Source organism: Phocoena sinus, chromosome 6, assembly GCF_008692025.1.
Source record: "Phocoena sinus isolate mPhoSin1 chromosome 6, mPhoSin1.pri, whole genome shotgun sequence".
NCBI lineage: Eukaryota > Metazoa > Chordata > Mammalia > Artiodactyla > Phocoenidae > Phocoena > Phocoena sinus.
Window position 1 is genome coordinate 39215575 of NC_045768.1, and position 17826 is coordinate 39233400.

Consider the following 17826-nt stretch of genomic DNA (forward strand, 5'->3'; position numbering starts at 1 on the left):
CTTCTTCTTTCTTGGATAATATCCTCATTCTGCTGGAATACATATTCAAGTAACTTCTTAATAAAGGAGTCTGGGAAGTAAACTTTCCAAGTGCTAGTTTATGTGAAACGCCTATATTCTACTCTTTGAATGATAGCTTGGCTGAATACAGAAATTATTTTTAAATTCAATTTCCCCCAGAATTGAAAGGACCACTCTATTATCTTCTAGCAGCCAGAGATGTTAATGAGAACTTGGCTGCTCAATTTTCATTTCTCTGTAGGTGGCCTAATTTTTCCCTCTGGAAACTTTTAGAAATTTTATTTATTCTTAGAGTTCTAAATTTTTACAATGTTGTATCCAAGTGGCTTATTTTCCCCATCTACTGTACTTGGCCCTCAGTGGGCTCTTTTTTTTTTTTTTTTTTTTTTTTTTTGCAGTACGTGGGTCTCTCACTGTTGTGGCCTCTCCCATTGCAGAGCACAGGCTTCGGACGTGCAGGCTTAGCGGCCATGGCTCACGGGCCTAGCCGCTTTGCGGCATGTGGGATCTTCCCAAACCGGGGCACGAACCCATGTTCCCTGCATCGGCAGGCAGACTCTCAACCACTGCACCACCAGGGAAGCCCTCAGTGGGCTCTTTTAATGTAAACATGTATGTCCTTTCCTGGGAAATTTTTTTATATAATTTCTCTAGTAATTTCCCTTTTGCCATTTTCTCTGTTCTCCTTTCCTGGATCCCACATTATTTAGCTGCTGGATTTCTTAGATTGGTTTTTATATCTCCTCTTTTCTCTCATACTTCCCCTCTGTAGTAGAGAATGTTGTTTGTATCTCAACATCTTCTTTACCACTGTCATCTTCTTTGTCCACATCAACTGATTAAAATAACAATAACTATTACTAATAAACCTGGAGCAGAATGTTTGTTTTTATCACTCTGAGTGCCTCATCCAGAGTCGTGCCCACCCAATTGTTGATCTAGGTAGCATCCTCTTGGAGAGTTGATGCTGAAAACGTCAGGGGATGGAATAAAAAAAGAAAACAAAAAAAACCTTACTGAAGTCCAGCTGTAGGTACTGCTTTCCCCTCTTCCATCAGGCTCATCATCCTCTCTTGGTAAAATTAATTGGTCTGGCATAATTTGTACTTCACAAAATCATGCTGATTACTACCCAGTACCTTGTGCTCTTTTAGATGGTTGCAAATTGATTGTTTGATGATTTGTTCTTGTATCTTCCCAGGTATCCAAGATAAGCTGAATAGTCTATAATTACTACAGTTGTGCTTTTCTCTGTTAAAAAAAAAAAAAACAACCAAAAACGATACTCCATCTGCAGATTCTACTTGTCAGGACCTTCTCCTGTCCAACCTTCCTTTTCTAAAATAAAGGCTGGTGGTCCTGCAATTACAGTTGCCAATTCCTTAAGTGCCGTTGGATGTGAGTAATCAGGCCCTGCTGATTTGAATGTACTGAGCTTTCTGAAGTGCTCTTCAATCACTTCTTTCCCCTTGTTTGCCTTTGTATCTCCAATAAGATAGCACTTAATCTGGTTTAGTTTCCTTATCATTGCTGATTAAAAGGAAAAAAAAAAAACGGCTAAAAACACAGTGAAAGCCTTTGCTATTAGTTATTTTTTAATAGATTTTGTTTAGCAGTAATTGTTAATAGTTTTGTTAATAATTTAATGGTTGTATTTGCATCCTGCAAATTCCTTCTGGTATTCTTCCTTCCTTCCACCCCTCCCTTCCTGCTTCCTTCTTTCCCTCCCTCCCTTGCTGTTTCCTTCCTTCCTTCCTATCTCCCTCTCCTGCCCCCAACTCTCTCTTTTCCTTAAATTTTTTATAGAGGGTGAGGTGAGAAGGGAGGAAAAACGAAAGAGGCAAAGAGCTCCATATAACTTTATGACAAGAGATATTTATTAATCACCAAATATCCATGTGCTCCCCCAAATTTTCCAGCCTCCTTATAGTTGGGGCAAGAGGCATATGACTAGTTCTGGCCAATAGGTACTTAAGAGCCATGAGTTCCCCTTGTCCCCTTTCCTCCTGCCCAGGTGAGCTGGGAGCCACACGTTCCAGATGGTGCACCAACAAAATGCAAGTGGCCCGAGTCATCACTTTGGTAACCGAGACCCCTGAGTCATCATTGGAAAGCAACAGTCCTAGAGAGCCATAAGACGCCCAGAGGCCCATGTGTTAAGCTGCTAAGATTTAGGGGTTTATTTTTGCAGCACCGTCTACCTTATCTTCACTAATACAGTACCGATTTCTGGACCAGTCAGTTTAGGTTTTGCCAAGGGAACAAATTAACCCTGAAATCTAAGTGGCTTAACATAACAAAGGCTTAATCCTTACTTGTGGTATGTGGTAGCTAGTCTCCAAAGAGGGCTCCCAATGACTCTTACCTCCTGGTAGTCACACCCTTGTCTAGTCACCTCCCAGTCTGTCTCTGCGCTGATCCCATGACTCACTTTAACCAAGAAAATGGAGCAGAAGCCTTAGGAAATCTTGACAGCCTCTGCATTTGAAGTCACTCATGACATAAGAAGTCTGACCATCCCACTGCCAAAGAGAGGCCACACGCAGATGGCTGGAGAATGAGACTCCACGTGGAGGAGCACTTAGGTGCCAGAACTCAGCAAAGAGGCCATCCTCAGTCAAGCTTTCCAAGGTCTCCAGCCCCAGCCACCATTTTGACTACAACCACATGAGACCCTGAGTGAGAAAAGCAGAAGAAATGCCCAGTGGAGCCTAACAAACACACAGAAATGGGAGATAAAACAATAAATTGTTGTCTTAAGCCATTCTGTATGGGATGGCTTGCTGGGCATCAGTCTCTCACCGAAGCATGGTACACATCCAGTGTTGGCGTAAGGGGGTTGAGCTCCACACAGACATTCATGGAACCATGTTGATACAGGTCCTCCCATCTTGTATCTGCACCACTGGTAACATGTGACCTCCTTTATTGGAGTGGTGCAGTGGCAAGGGAAGAGAGGGCTGCTGGTTGCATACTAACTTTTAAATGCTTCCATCTCTGTTCCCAGTCCACTGGTCAGTGAGAAATGTGGGGGGAGTAAATGGAGAGTCAATGGGCATTAAATGTCTCTGCTGCAGATCTTGCCACCTAAAATTTGTCTTTTTTCCCCCTAGTTTTTAAAAAATTTATTTATTTATTTTATTTTTGACTGTGTTGGGTCTTCATTGCTACGCGTAGGCTTTCTCTAGTTGTGGCGAGTGGGGGCTACTCTTCGTTGTGGTGCATGGGCTTCTCATAGCAGTGGCTTCTCTTGTTGCGGAGCATGGGCTCTAGGCACACGGGCTTCAGTAGTTGGGGCGCGTGGGCTCTAGAGCACAGGCTCAGTAGTTGTGGCGCACAGGCCTTGGACCTGGGCTCGAACCCGTGTCCTCTGCATCGGCAGGTGGATACTTAACCACTGCACCACCAGGGAAGCCCCTCCCCCTAGTATTTTTTAAAATTAATTTTTATTGGAGTATAGTTGATTTACAATGTTGTGTTAGTTTCTGCTGTACAGCAAAATGAATCAGTTATACACAGACATATATCCACTTTTTAGATTCTTTTCCCATATATGTCATTACAGAGTATTGAGGAGAGTTCCCTGTGCTATACAGTAAGTTCTTATTATCCCCGTAGTATTATAACAAGGTTTATCCAGGAGTCATCCAACTGGCTTTCCCATAATTGTAACCAGCGGTGTGCAGGACTGGCTCATACAGCTCAGAAGAGCCCACTGAACATGTCTCCTCCCAATTCTGCATTCGGTGATGCCATGTTGGTAGCATGAAATCAGCTATGGTGGAAATATTTACATCACAGAAATCGGCAAATGCTGTAAGTCAAGACCCTCCTACTCCCAGCCTTGGTTAAGCTGGTTGTTAAATACTTACCAGACCACTAGTTGTACAAAATCCAAAATATACCTATTATTCAGGCTAGCACTATATTCATGCATATTCACTTATTATAGGTAGAATTTTGAAAACTTGCCATCAATGGTCTTATCTTTTTATTCCACATATCAAACAACAGGCTGAACCCACAAATTGAAGAATTGTGTACAAACCTGAGTAAACTTTATTAATAATAAAAAAAGAGGACAATTTGAAGTTTTCTATATGTAATCAGAATGTGCATATTTTTATAGTTAACTTCATTCTAGGACAGTACTGGAAATGCTGTTATAAAGTAAGTATAGAACATACCTATTTTCAGCTAGCATCAACAAGGTTTTTATCATTCCAGTAATTACTGCATCTAATAACATTATCTTAGGTACTGATTTATTCTGGAAACTTCAGTATCTTTTAGAGTTTATAAAAGACTAAAATCTTTTCTTTTAAGCCTTCCTGAAAGAGTTAATTCAGCTCCCCGTTCCAGGTCACCGACTCTTCTTTTCCTAGCCTTCACCCTCTACACACACAAAGAAAGGCCATCGATAAGGTTCAAGCTTCTATTATGGGATATGAAGCAGTAACATTTGAAATAGCACCTTGGGGGCCCGAAGGAGTTAACACATCTTTCAGCAGTGCCTACTTTACAGCTCTCGAGTATTTTGGACCCTGAAAACCTGATTATTTATTAAAAGTATGAGCAGAGTCCAGCTGGAGAAAAAAGCTCATTCACCAAGCAAGAAAGGATATGCTTGCAAATGACATTTGACAATAAGATGCCGAGAAACTTTCTGCTACAAACAACAAGGGATTTCTACTTAATCCACATCTAATTAGATGGCAAAATTAAGGACAAGATGGTTCCAGAATCAGGGAGACAAGTCAACTTTAAAATACTGTTTCCCGGGCAGAACCCAGTGAGACCACCTATGGATAAATTCGATGTTCACTAATTCAGAAGAAAAAGAAAGAATTCTCATTGTATGCAGAAACCAGCATATTTTCCATCACAACACTGATAATCTTATGGGAACTCTGATACCTTTTTGAGCTTTGGGGATTATTCTATATGTTAATCAAGGTTCTTTTACAAGTATGACTGATTCTATTTTCTAAAGATGTCCGCATTAATATACATCACATGTTCTTCTCACAATGTGATGGTAACATTCCTTCATTGAGAGGCAGTGGCCCTTTGAGGCTCGGTGGATCTCTGTAACTTCCTCCACAAATAGGATGAAGTGGAAATAACACCGCGTGACTTTGGAAGCTAGGTCATAAAAGGTGATATGGCTTCCACCTGGCCCTCTCTCCCTGCGAACTGTACCTTTGGAGCCCTGAGCCTCCAGGGGAAAATCCATCTACCTTGAAGCCACCATGATAAAGAAACCATAGATGGACAGAGAGATTTCCACATAGCTCCAGCTCTTCCAATCCCCAGCTGCTTGAGTCTTCCCAGGCCAGGCATACGTAAGGGTTTAGACAATTTCAGCTCCTGGCCTTCAAACTACCCCAGCTGAAACCAAGTTGTAGCGGAAACAAGCTGTCCATGCTAAGCCTTGCTCAGAGTGCAGATTTTTAAGCAAAATAAGTGTTCTTATTTTAAGCCATTCAATTTTGGGGTGGTTTTTGTTACACAGCCATTGTAGCCGGAACAGCAAGTAACAGAAGCCCCTCAAGTTAGCATTATCAAAACAGTAGAGGTTATAGTATAAAGGTTCAAGAGTAGCCAATGGTGCCCCAGAAGAAGAGGTGCAGCTGGGTCTCAGGATGGTTTGAATAGGAACTAAATTAGAAAACCAGCAGAGGCCAATCAGCTACTTTGCTCCAGTGCTGTCTCTTTTTCTCCTCTGTCCTCTTCTCCAGTCTCTTACTTCCGGGCCCTCATCTGTCTCCCTGCACGTCTGCTTCCTTCTCCCTGCAGTCAGGTGTTCTGTGCTTCTGCTGCCTATGGGGCAGTACCACAGCTCTTGAGTTGTATGTCCTTGGTTTAAGAGACCAGCCCACGCTAACCAGCATCCTTTCATTGCAGTGATAAATTCCTGGGAGAGAGGATCTAATTGGCTGGCCTTGAGTCCGGTGTCTGCTTCCAGCCCCCTCAGTCAACATGGGGAAGGACCACATGTTACCAACATGGCTGCTACTCCCAACCCCCAACCTCCTGGGAGAATTCTTAGAAGGGGGGCTCAGAGGCTTCTATGCATAACAGTAGACCTTATATAATTCTTGAGTTTTAGAAGGCATTTTGGATGTTTTTAGCTGTACATAAAACTCTACCATGGACTCCCCTTTAATTTGCTTGTCGTTTGTTTACAAACCTGCTTAGGTAGGTGGATACAACCTCCTCCCCACTCCCATCCCATCCTCACGATCTGAAAGGGTGCTTCTGGATCTCTACAACAAAGGAAGTGGATCAGGTTGATGTGACTTCAAGGAGGCTGAACTCAATAATGAACCTTTTTTATTTCATTTTTATTTTTTGAGGCCCAATTTGTAATGTGAACTTGACTCCTTACTTTACTACCTTTTAGCTGTTAGGGCCTCTGAGCAACTGGGCCGATTAGAGATCACAGAGGCAGTCAGGGAAACTGAGGACTCTTGATGAACATTGATAATTTCCCCATTAAACATCTCCCTTTGCCAACTAACCTATGGTATTATAGATAAGGATAGAGGTTGCCCCTGAGGGAAGGAGAGACTGCTTGGAACAGGGCCTGGCCCACAGGAAACAGTGTTAACTATTATTATTACTACTATTATTATTAGTGCTCTTAGACTATTTCAAAATAAAAGGAAAAAGCATGTCTACTTCTGCCTTTTACTATTCCATTCACTCCAACAGAACCCACTGCAATTAAGCATACATTGGTTGAATGCCTCTATGTGCCCGATCCAGGCAGAGCAAACACTGAAGGTATCTTTCTGGCTGTTCCAGGTCCCCCACTGCAGAGACCTACACTCATGGGAGGAGTTCTAGGCTGGCCACATCCCTGAAAGGTTCTGTGATTCATTTCTTCCCTGGGTCACTGCTGTTCAAAGTTTTATACATTTCTGTCCTGAGCCAGTGCTAACTGAGGGAACTCCTCTGGCTGGGTTTCCTTATGTGGAACCTGGCCAGGGGGAGGTGAAGCAGGACGGATTTGCTCTGTGTTTGTGTTTTGCTGCAGTGGTTGTGTTATGTTTTGTTTCACCCCAGCACCAGTCGACTTTACCTAAACAGAAACACCCTGTGTAGTCTTTTGTAACACCAGTATTATTTTAAGGAAACACAAGGATGTGGGACAAAAGAAAATGGCCATTAATCAGAACTCCAGTCCCATGCAGCGCTCTCTCCAACAAAGTGCCTTTACAACCATCCACGTTGAACAGTTGTCTAGAGGTCATTTGTAACCAAGGCGCTCAGCAGTGGACAGGACCAAAAATGATTAGTTACCTTCTTCAGGACTCACGGTCACTGTCATCTCCAGTAACTCCTGTTCTGCAGCTCACTTCTGGCACTGCAACAACAGATGAGCCAGGAACCCACTGAAATAAAATGGGTGAAAAACGTAAGGGAAACATTGCTTCTAATTAGGCAAGTCTAATGCTCTAATGATTGTCAAAACCAAAAATGAAAACAAAACAAAAAAACCAAGACCCTGAAGCAGTGTTTTTTCATTTATTTCTTCCCTCCCTTCCCGAATAAGCACCTTCCTGAGACTACCTTGATATATGTTCCTCTTCCCCTTCAGATACAGAACTGGGTGCTTTTTGCAGCTTGGTTTCTCTCCTGTCCTTACCCAGGCGGCGGGTACACAGCTAGGGAAGGGGGCAATGAGAGCTGGGGGAAGGAGGGCTGCAACTTGGCAGTGGGCAGTGGATTCACCATCCCCCTTCCCGCTGCACTGCAGCCGTGGCATGTCGGGGGTGAAGAATCTTACCCACCTGGTTACTTCCAGGCAGGGTCATCAAGTGCTTTAAGGGCATGGATTCCAAGCCAAAATGCTTGGGTTTGAATCTTGGCTCAGCCACTTACCTTGTAGTTTGACCCCTCTGTTGCCTCAGCTTTCCCATCTATAAAATGGGGATAATAATACTAATTACTTCTTAGACTTGTGGTGAGATTAAATGAGTTAGTACCTGTAAAACACTCGAAACAGAGCCTAGCGCGTATTAACCACCCAGTAAATGTTAGCTATTACTATTATCACCTTGGAATATCTCCAAATCATAATTATGACACAACATCATTATATTATATTGTCTCCAAGCTGCATACCATGAAACCAGCAATATGCAAACATCAGCTAGTCCTTTTGCTATTTTAGTTACTAAAAACTTTGTTATGTGATCCAACGGGAAACACCTTGAGCTGACTGAAGTCAGTAAAGACTAATGTGAAGTTCCAGGATTGTATTTTGCCAGTAATCCTACTTCTAGGAATACTTTCCATGGGAATTTTTAGATACACAAGGACAAAGTACAAACAAGCTCACTGCAGCATTATTTATATGGTGGAAAACTGGACACAGGCTACATGTGGAACAATCTGAGAATGATTAGGTTAGGGACAGCAAATACTACAAGTACTACATAGCCATTAAGAGGGGTGCTTTTGACGAACTTTTATGATGAGGAAATGCTCATGAAATAAATGTTAAGCAGAAAAGCAGGCTTCAAAACTGTGTGCACCAATTTGTATGGAAACACAAAAGACCCCGAATAGACAAAGCAATCTTGAGAAAGAAAAATGAACCTGGAGAAATCAGGTTCCCTGACTTCAGACTATACTACAAAGCTACAGTAATCAAGACAGTATGATACTGGCACAAAAACAGAAATATAGATCAACGGAACAGGAGAGAAAGCCCAGAGATGAACCCACACACATATGGTCACCTTATCGTTGATAAAGGAGGCAAGAATATACAATGGAGAAAAGACAGCCTCTTCAATAAGTGGTGCTGGGAAAACTGGACAGCTACATGTAAAAGAATGAAATTAGAACACTCCCTAACACCATACACAAAAATAAACTCAAAATGGATTAAAGACCTAAATGTAAGGCCAGAAACTATCAAACTCTTAGAGGAAAACATAGGCAGAACACTCTAGGACATAAATCACAGCAAGATCCTTTTTGACCCACCTCCTAGAGAAATGGAAATAAAAACAAAAATAAACAAATGGGACCTAATGAAACTTCAAAGCTTTTGCACAGCAAAGGAAACCATAAACAAGACAAAAAAGACAACCCTGAGAATGGGAGAAAATACTTGCAAGAAGCAACTGATAAAGGATTAATCTCCAAAATATACAAGCAGCTCATGCAGCTCAATATCAAAACAAGAAACAACTCAATCCAAAAATGGGCAGAAGACCTAAAAGACATTTCTCCAGAGAAGACATATAGATTGCCAACAAACACATGAAAGGATGCTCAACATCACTAATCATTAGAGAAATGCAAATCAAAACTACAGTGAGGTATCACCTCACTCCAGTCAAAATGGCCATCATCAAAAAATCTACAAACAATAAATCCTGGAGAAGGTGTGGAGAAAAGGGAACCCTCTTGCACTGTTGGTAGGAATGTAAATTGATACAGCCACTATGGAGAACAGTTTGGAGGTTCCTCAAAAAACTAAAAATAGAACTACCATACGACCCAGCAATCCCACTACTGGGCATATACCCTGAGAAAACCATAATTCAAAAAGAGACATGTACCACAATGTTCATTGCGGCTCTATTTACAATAGCCAGGACATGGAAGCAACCTAAGGGTCCATCAACAGATGAATGGATAAAGAAGATGTGGGGCTTCCCTGGTGGCACAGTGGTTGAGAGTCCGCCTGCCGACGCAGGGGACACAGGTTCGTGCCCTGGTCCGGGAAGATCCCACATGCTACGGAGCGGCTGGGCCCACGAGCCATGGCCGCTGAGCCTGCGCGTCCGGAGCCTGTGCTCCGCAACGGGAGAGGCCACAACAGTGAGAGGCCTGCGTACTGCAAAAAAAAAAAAAAAAAAAAAGATGTGGCACATATATACAATGGAATATTACTCAGCCATAAAAAGAAATGAAATTGAGTTATTTGTAGTGAGGTGGTTGGACCTAGAGACTGTCATACAGAGTGAAGTAAGTCAGAAACAGCAAAAAAAATACCATATGCTAACACATATATATGGAATCTAAAAAAAAAAAAAAGGTTCTGAAGAACCTAGGGGCAGGACAGGAATAAAGACGCAGATCTACTAGAGACTGGACTTGAGGACACAGGGAGGGGGAAGGGTAAGCTGGGACAAAGTGACAGAGTGGCATGGATATATATACACTACCAAACGTAAAATAGCTAGTGGGAAGCAGCCGCATAGTACAGGGAGATCAGCTCGGTGCTTTGTGACCACCTAGAGGGGTGGGGGGAGGGGGTGGGAGAGGGAGGGTGGGAGGGAGACGCAAGAGGGAGGAGATATGGGGATGTATGTATATGTATAGCTGATTCACTTTGTTATACAGCAGAAACTAACACACCATTGTAAAGCAATTATACTCCAATGAAGATGTTAAAAAATAAAATAAAATAAAGTAAAATGAGAAACCAAAAAACTGTGTGCACAATAGGATCTCATTTGGTAACTATGTATGCCCATTTGCAGAGAAAGAAGTCTAGGGAAATGCATCAAGATGTTAACAGGGCTTCCCTGGTGGCACAGTGGTTAGGAATCCGTGTGCCAATGCAGGGGACACAGGTTCAAGCCCTGGTCCGGGAGGATCCCACATGCCACGGAGCAACTAAACCCCTGCGCCACAACTACTGAGCCTGTGCTCTAGAGCCCACGTGCCACAACTACTGAGCCTGAGTGCCACAACTACTGAAGCCTGCGCGCCTAGAGCCCATGCCCTGCAACAAGAGAAGCCACTGCAGTGAGAAGCCCATGCACCGCAACAAAGAGTAGCCCCTGCTCACCACAACTAAAGAAAGCCCATGTGCAGCAATGAAGACCCAATGCAGCCAAAAATAAATTAAAAAAAAAGATGTTAACAGTGGGGTTTCTGACAGGGGAAGAACTCAGTACCTGGTTTTTATTTACATTTCTTTATATGTTTTGGTGTCTCCATGTTTTACACACAAACACAAATTATTTTTTACATTTGGGGAAAACAGTAAGTCATAAAACCAAAACATTTAATAAAGCCTCTTTCAGAAGACACACAGTGGACTAACAGGAACTGAACACTTGTTTCCTAAACTCCTAGGTTTTTTTTTTTTCTTTCTTAAGCCCCAAACAACACCATATAAAGAGACAGGTATTGCTAACCCTTCCACTTAGCTTTGCTTTGTAAAGAAAACTATGAGAAATCTCAGTTAAAAAAGAAAAAAAAGAGAGAGAGAGAGAGGGAGGGAGGGAGAGACTGAGGGAGGGAGGTGGGTGGGGGCAGTTAGAGAGGAGAGCAAGGGCCTCTTAGGGTAGAGGATACAACTTGGCATTGACTAATCAGGACCATTTGTTTTCACAACATTGGGTAGAAACATCCTTGGCCCAAAGCAAAATGGAAGAGAGCCATCTAACAGCTCTTTCGGAAGGAGTAAAAAAAAAACAAAAACTTCTGCGGTTAAAAAAAAAAAGAATACTAATGCAAACAGGACATCAAACAAGTCCAAGTAGACAAGTAACAGAATTCCCATGCCTCTGCATGCAAAACCTTGCCAATAAACCACCCATTCTGAGTCCTACACCTAAGGAAAGATTATTAAGAAGAGCCCACTCTGAAAGGGCTTGGAAAACATCAGCGAATGACAGTTTAAATTGCAGCCCACGTAACACCATTCAGCCCAGGGTGCAGGTACTGCCTTCTGCCTGGGGACCTTGCCCCTTCAGCTGTATGCTCAGGAGAGGGGGCCGTGCAGGAGCTATGCCTCGGCCTGAGAGGCAAAATTAATAAAATCAGGATTATTTATGATGCAGGAGTGAGTTAATAATATTTTTCAAGAACCTGAAGGATTTATGTAGAGGAACTGCTGTTTTAGTAACTAAACCCTTTTGGATGGACTCCAAGACAAACCAGACTTGTCTGGCTTCCGCCCTGAGTCCCTCCACCTCTCCCAGTTTCTCCTGGCAAATAAACTCTTCTACTTCACTGGAGGGTGATGGTCAAGGAGATGACCTTCCTGGCTGCTTTTATCAACACTTGCCCCTATGTCAAAATATCTCCCAGCTTCTCTCTTTGTTCCTTCAAATCTCAAAGTAAGAATCAAGAGGGGAGGGGATGCCTTTTTCATGCCGGGAGCTGGCAGACACATTACCTCATTTAATTCCCCCAAACACTTTGTGAGGTAGTCATAATTATCCCTATTTTGCTTGTTAGGGGATAGAGGAAATTTATCCTTTTAGCAGCTGGTAGGAGGATTCCTCTTGGGGACAGAACCATCTTTGTGGGGAAATGTCTTGACCAGCCTCTTTTGGCTACAACGGGGTGTATAGGGAAATGGGTGGAGAAAGGGGGGTGTGTACTGTGGGCTCTGCACTCAGAAAGAAGGGAGGTAGAAGCAAGAGGAGGGGATGAGGTTTAGAAAAAGACTGTGTGGGGCACAATATGATCCCACGCTCAGAAGTATAGCTCTTCAAATCTCCCAGTAAATTTACTCAATTCGTGAAATGCTTGTTGAAGAGAATTTTCTGAATGGCCTTGTTGGCACAGGGTGAAACAGGAGCCCCATGTGTTTTACTTGAGATAGTGGCAGGTGGTTCCATAAGGAAATGTTTCCTAAATCAAAGAGTAGGAAGGTCCCACTTGACATCTGAGTTACATAAAGGAGGGGTAGCCGGGGGCGGGGTACTGAGGCTCAGAGAAGTTAATCAACTTTCCTAGGGTCATACAACAGTGATGCGTACACTAGCAGAGGCAGAATCGAACCCAGGCCTGTGTGTCTCCAATGTCTACTTTTTTACACTATTCCACGGGATGCACTGAGATGGCTTTTTCCTCCCCAAAGCCAACTCTTCCACTGGTATACTCCATCCACACATAGTAATAGTAGTGAATATTTATTGAATGCCTACCACACCCCAGGCATTGTTGCATGCATTAGCTCATTTGGTGTTCACCATGTCACTGTATATTTGAGAGGATAATTATTCACATTTTAAAATATGGGGACTGCTGCTTAGAGAAGGTAAGACACTGGCTCAAGCTCCCACTGCTCTAAGTGGCGAAACCAGCATTTGAACCAGACTGTTGTGTTCTCTCATCTCATCCCTTCCCACCTCCTTCAAGAATGATTCCTCTCATTAACCCATCTAATTAACCCATTCTCTCCCTACCTCACCCTGGGCTGCACCCTGGGCTGGGATCTGTTGGGGTTTGTAGAGGCCATGCAACACTGAGCTCAAAAGAGGCTCTCACGAGCTCAGGTCAAAGTCGCTGTCCATAGCTCAGGCTACTCGTGTAACTCAGAGGTTGGCAAACCTTTTCTCTAAAGGGCCTATCAGTAAACATCTTCAGCTTTATGGCCTCTGATGCCAACTACTCTGCTGTTGTGACGTGAAAGCAGCCACCGATGTAAATGAATGAGCACAGCTGTGTTCCAGTATGACTTTATTATGGACACTGAAATTTGAGTTTCATACAGTTTTTTTTTGTTTTTTTTTTTTTTTGTGGTACGTGGGCCTCTCACTGCTGTGGCCTCTCCCGTTGCGGAGCACAGGCTCCGGACGCGCAGGCTCAGCAGCCATGGCTCATGGGCCCAGCCGCTCCGCGGCCTGTGGGATCTTCCCGGACCGGGGCACAGACCCGCGTCCCCTGCATCCGCAGGCAGACTCCCAACCACTGCGCCACCAGGGAAGCCCTTTCATATAGTTTTTATGTATCACAAAATATTCTTCTTCTTTTGATTTTTTCCCCCCAACCATTTAAAAAGGCAAAAACCATTCTTAGCATGAAAGGGACAGAAAAATGGGCGACAGCCTGGATTTGGCCTGTAGGTTACAGTTAGCTGACCCCTGGTTTTACTAAACCCCCTCCTTTTAGGTTCTGCACCAGCTGGGCCTGTGTCCAGGCTGAACAGCCTCTGGGCTGCGCTTCGATCCCTTCTGCCTTAAAGCTACACAGGTTCAGTTCCCGAGCCTCTGCTCATTGCTCTCTTATTAGGAGCTCTCCTCCAATCCTACAGCTTCTCCTGCCGAACCAGAAGAGAAGGAATTGTCTGCTGTCCCTGAAAGAGATGGCCATAAAATAAGATGAAACTGCCATCACTTAGATGACCCTCGTGGAGCCAAGCCCCCGGGAGAGGTTCAAGGAGGGTCACCCTAAGGCTACGACAAGGTTTGAGAATAATATGCTTCAAATAGACTGAACATCCTAGAAGGAAATCTCTAGGAAGAGTGGAGAAGACATTCCTAAGAATCTGAGACCCAGAAAAGAAACCTAGAGTCAGAAATAGACCTGCAAAGGCCAGAGGGCAAGAGAAAGTAGGACAGGTGAAGGACAGGGATGCAACTCAGCCCAGGGCCAAGGGGACAGCTTAGGTCCAGACCCAGAGAGAAGACTAAAATGCACTAAGGAAAGATTGAGAATAGTAATAACTACCAACATTTCTTAACCATCTGCTATGTTTCAGGCACTATATTGCTGGGTTCTTAACATATATTATCTTATTTAACCCTTTCAACACTCTAGTAAAAGAGACATTTAAAGAAATCTCCTTGCATTTATTGTTCGTTTGTTTATTCATTTATTTATTTACTGTGCATCTTCCATGTAGCAGACACTGGGCTAGATGCTGAAGATATGTGAGTAAGCAAAAATAGACTTTGTACGTGCTCACATGGAGACTATAGTCAAGTACAGGAACTGGCAGCTTCTTTTCTGTAAAGGGCCGGAGTAATATTTAGGCTTTTCAAGCCATAAAGTCTGCTCTAACTACTCAGCTCTGCCACTGTAGTACAAAAGTGGTCACAGATCATATCGAAATAAGTGGGCATGGCTGCTTTTCAATAAAACTTCATTTACAAAAACAGGCTGCAGGCCAAAGATGGAGATAGTTTGCTGACCCCTTGGTTTAGGAGAAGAGAAACATTAAGCAAACAGTTACACAAATAACAATATTAAGTGCTATCATAGAAGTTCCTCATAGTAAAAAAGCCTATGGAGGGATTTTACCTATTCAGAGAGATCAAAGATTTCCTAGAGGGGGTGGGCCTTACATCTAAATCTAGTAATTACTGAAGAGGGAGGCAAGACTATTGTAGACAGAGGACACAGTATGTGCAAAGGCCCTGTGGTAGAAGGGAGCATGACAAACACGAGCTTGAAGAAGATTTATGCAAATGGAGCAGAAAGAGTAAGATCAGGAATTTCCCTGGTGGTGCAGTAGTTAAGAATCCACCTGCCAATGCAGGGGACAAGGGTTTGATCCCTGGTCTGGGAAGATCCCACACGCCGCGGAGCAGCTAAGCCCCTGCACCACAACTACTGAGCCCGTGCGCCTACAGCCCGTGCTCCACAACAAGAGAAGCTACTGCAATGAGAAGTCCGCACACCGCAACAAAGAGTAGCCCCTGCTCGCTGCAACTAGAGAAAGCCTGCGTGCACCACCAAAAACCCAATGTAGCCAAAAATAAATAAATAGAAGAGTAAGATCAGTGGACATAAGATGAGGCTGAAAAGGCAGGTAGGGGCCAGAACACATAAGATCTTACGGATCTTGTTAGGGAATTAGGTCTCTATTTAAATACAGAAACTATGGCACAGGAAGTTAAATAACATGTTCAAGGCTGTATAGCTAGTGAAAGCTGGAGCTAGAAGCATCTGTTTATCTCTAGACCCAACTTCTGTATTCTCTCTATTCACTTTGGCTTCATATATGTTTGCCTAGTGTCTTTACAAATTTCCCTTTATGAAACTCCAAAAGCTCTCAACTAAACTAAAAGGAAAGGGAACTTTGTCCACACTTAGGCTAGAAACTTAGCAAGGCCTCGACATCAGCTGCAAACCAGAGTAAACCCGGTAGAGATGTCCTAGTTACAGAGAAGGAAGTACAAGGATTGGGGATAGCTGTGTATTCTCTTTTCATCTCTGATGTCCATGGAGTCTTATTAAATTGTTCTTTATATTATATGCCAAATAATGGCCTTTAGAATATTGCCAGACTCCTTAAACCAGCTCTGACGTTCCTTCGTGATCTAGCCCCTGCCTACCTCTGCAGTTCTGTCATCACAGCCTCGTTTGCCACTCTCCCCTCTGAGAAAATTGGATGACTTGCTCTTCCGTAAAAACTCCACGACTCCTCTTTAATTCCATACAGTTCCTTCCGCTGGAAGAGCACATGCCTAGCCCTGACCTTTGCCTGGATACTTTCCCTTCTTTAAAAGTCAACCCAGCAATTACTCCTCAGGCCTCCAGTTCTGCAGGTAGCCTTCCTGGCCTCTTCCCCACCTACCCAGAACACCGCGCTCCTCAGCTGTGCTCCCGCAGGTCCCTGTGTTAATGGCTAACATCCTAAATTACCGCTTGTGGTCAGCCTTCCCCCATTAATGCCTTACCATTAATAGGCATTAATGGTAAATGCCTATCAGATAAGTTCTTTGCTGTCAGACAGAGGCCAGCAGCAAAGGTCAGCCTTTGCTGCTGGCCTCTGTCTGACAGCAAAGAACTTATCTGATAGGCATTTACCATTTTCTATGTAGAGGTTAACTTGTTTAACTTGCTGTTACTCCACTTGTTTCTGCCTCTTAATTATCCTCATATTTCTCCTTTCGAGTTCCTAGGATCAGCAGTTCTCAAAGTGGGATCCCTGGTCTGACAGCATCAGCATCACCTGGGAACTCGCTAGAAATGCAAATTCTCCAGCTTTGCTCCATCTCAGGAATCAGACACTCTAGGGGCTGGGGTCCAGCGATGTGTGTTTTTAATAAGCCTCCAGGCAGTTCTGATGTGCACTAACGTCTGAGAACCACTGCCTTGTAGGAAGTTACTGCTCATTAAACTGTTGTTGATTCCCTGAGGATGGTACCCTGTTATTTTCAATCTGGAAAAGAAAAAGAGTGACTGAAGAGATGACAAAGCTTTTATTAGGCTGGTTTTTTAGAGAAGGAATTTTCTGACATGATATTTGTGACTGGTTGAGTGAAGGCTCTCCTTCATATGCCTTTAAAACGACTGATTCTCCTCTGGTCTGGCTCAGTCTGGCTTGGGTGTGGTCTTGCTGAAGGGCAGGGGTTTGGATGAGATAACCTCACCAGGTGCCTTCCAGTGCTCAGGTTCTCTGCTTCTAGGATATTCCATACACTATGGAAGATACACTAGTTAGGAAGCAGGGCGTTATTGCTAGGGGACTTTGGGCTTTCAACCCACAAGGAAGTATCTGCTTTTTTTCCACCTCATAAGGTGAGTCTCTGCCAGTCTATAAGAGATGACCAGGACCTTTTGAGAAAGGTAATTGTTTGGTTTTAGGTCATAAAAATGAATCCTTGCTTTGTTTTCAAAGGAACATGCTCTTCATGCAACCTGTACAAACTGAATGACAAGTAGGTGAGGTCCAAGATTGGAAAGATAAAACTCCGTTTGTTGATTTTTGGCCTAGAGCTGAAACAATGAGACAAAGGAGTGGCTTCTTGGTATAAGCCCCATAAAACATAATAATATTGGTCGTGTAAACAGAAGAAAATAGGAGAGGCTTAATGAGATAAATTACACCAGTCACCACAGTAGGGATTAAAATATTCTGATAAAGCAAACACTAAAAGGTCCAAAAGAAAGGATAAAGGCAAGAGTGATAACTTCAGACTGGGAAACAATGGATCCTTCTATCTTGGACTCCTCTGACAAAGAGGAGCTTTCAGAGGCTGCCTCGGCCGACTAGGAGCGCCCATTAAGATCCAAACCGGGGACAGACAAAGCCAACACATTCTTTCCTTCTTTTCTTTTTTCCCCTTCACAATTGCAAAGCAA

General features: G+C 43.4%; 1 long non-coding RNA gene across 1 annotated transcript in view; it reads right to left on the reverse strand.

Moving 5' to 3' along the window:
• LOC116755748 overlaps positions 1–17826 on the reverse strand; it is a 66953-nt gene that overhangs the window by 30123 nt on the left and 19004 nt on the right. Inside the window, exon 2 of the long non-coding RNA XR_004350449.1 lies at positions 7330–7421. This is a non-coding gene — a long non-coding RNA (uncharacterized LOC116755748). The remainder of the gene's footprint in view (positions 1–7329; positions 7422–17826) is intronic.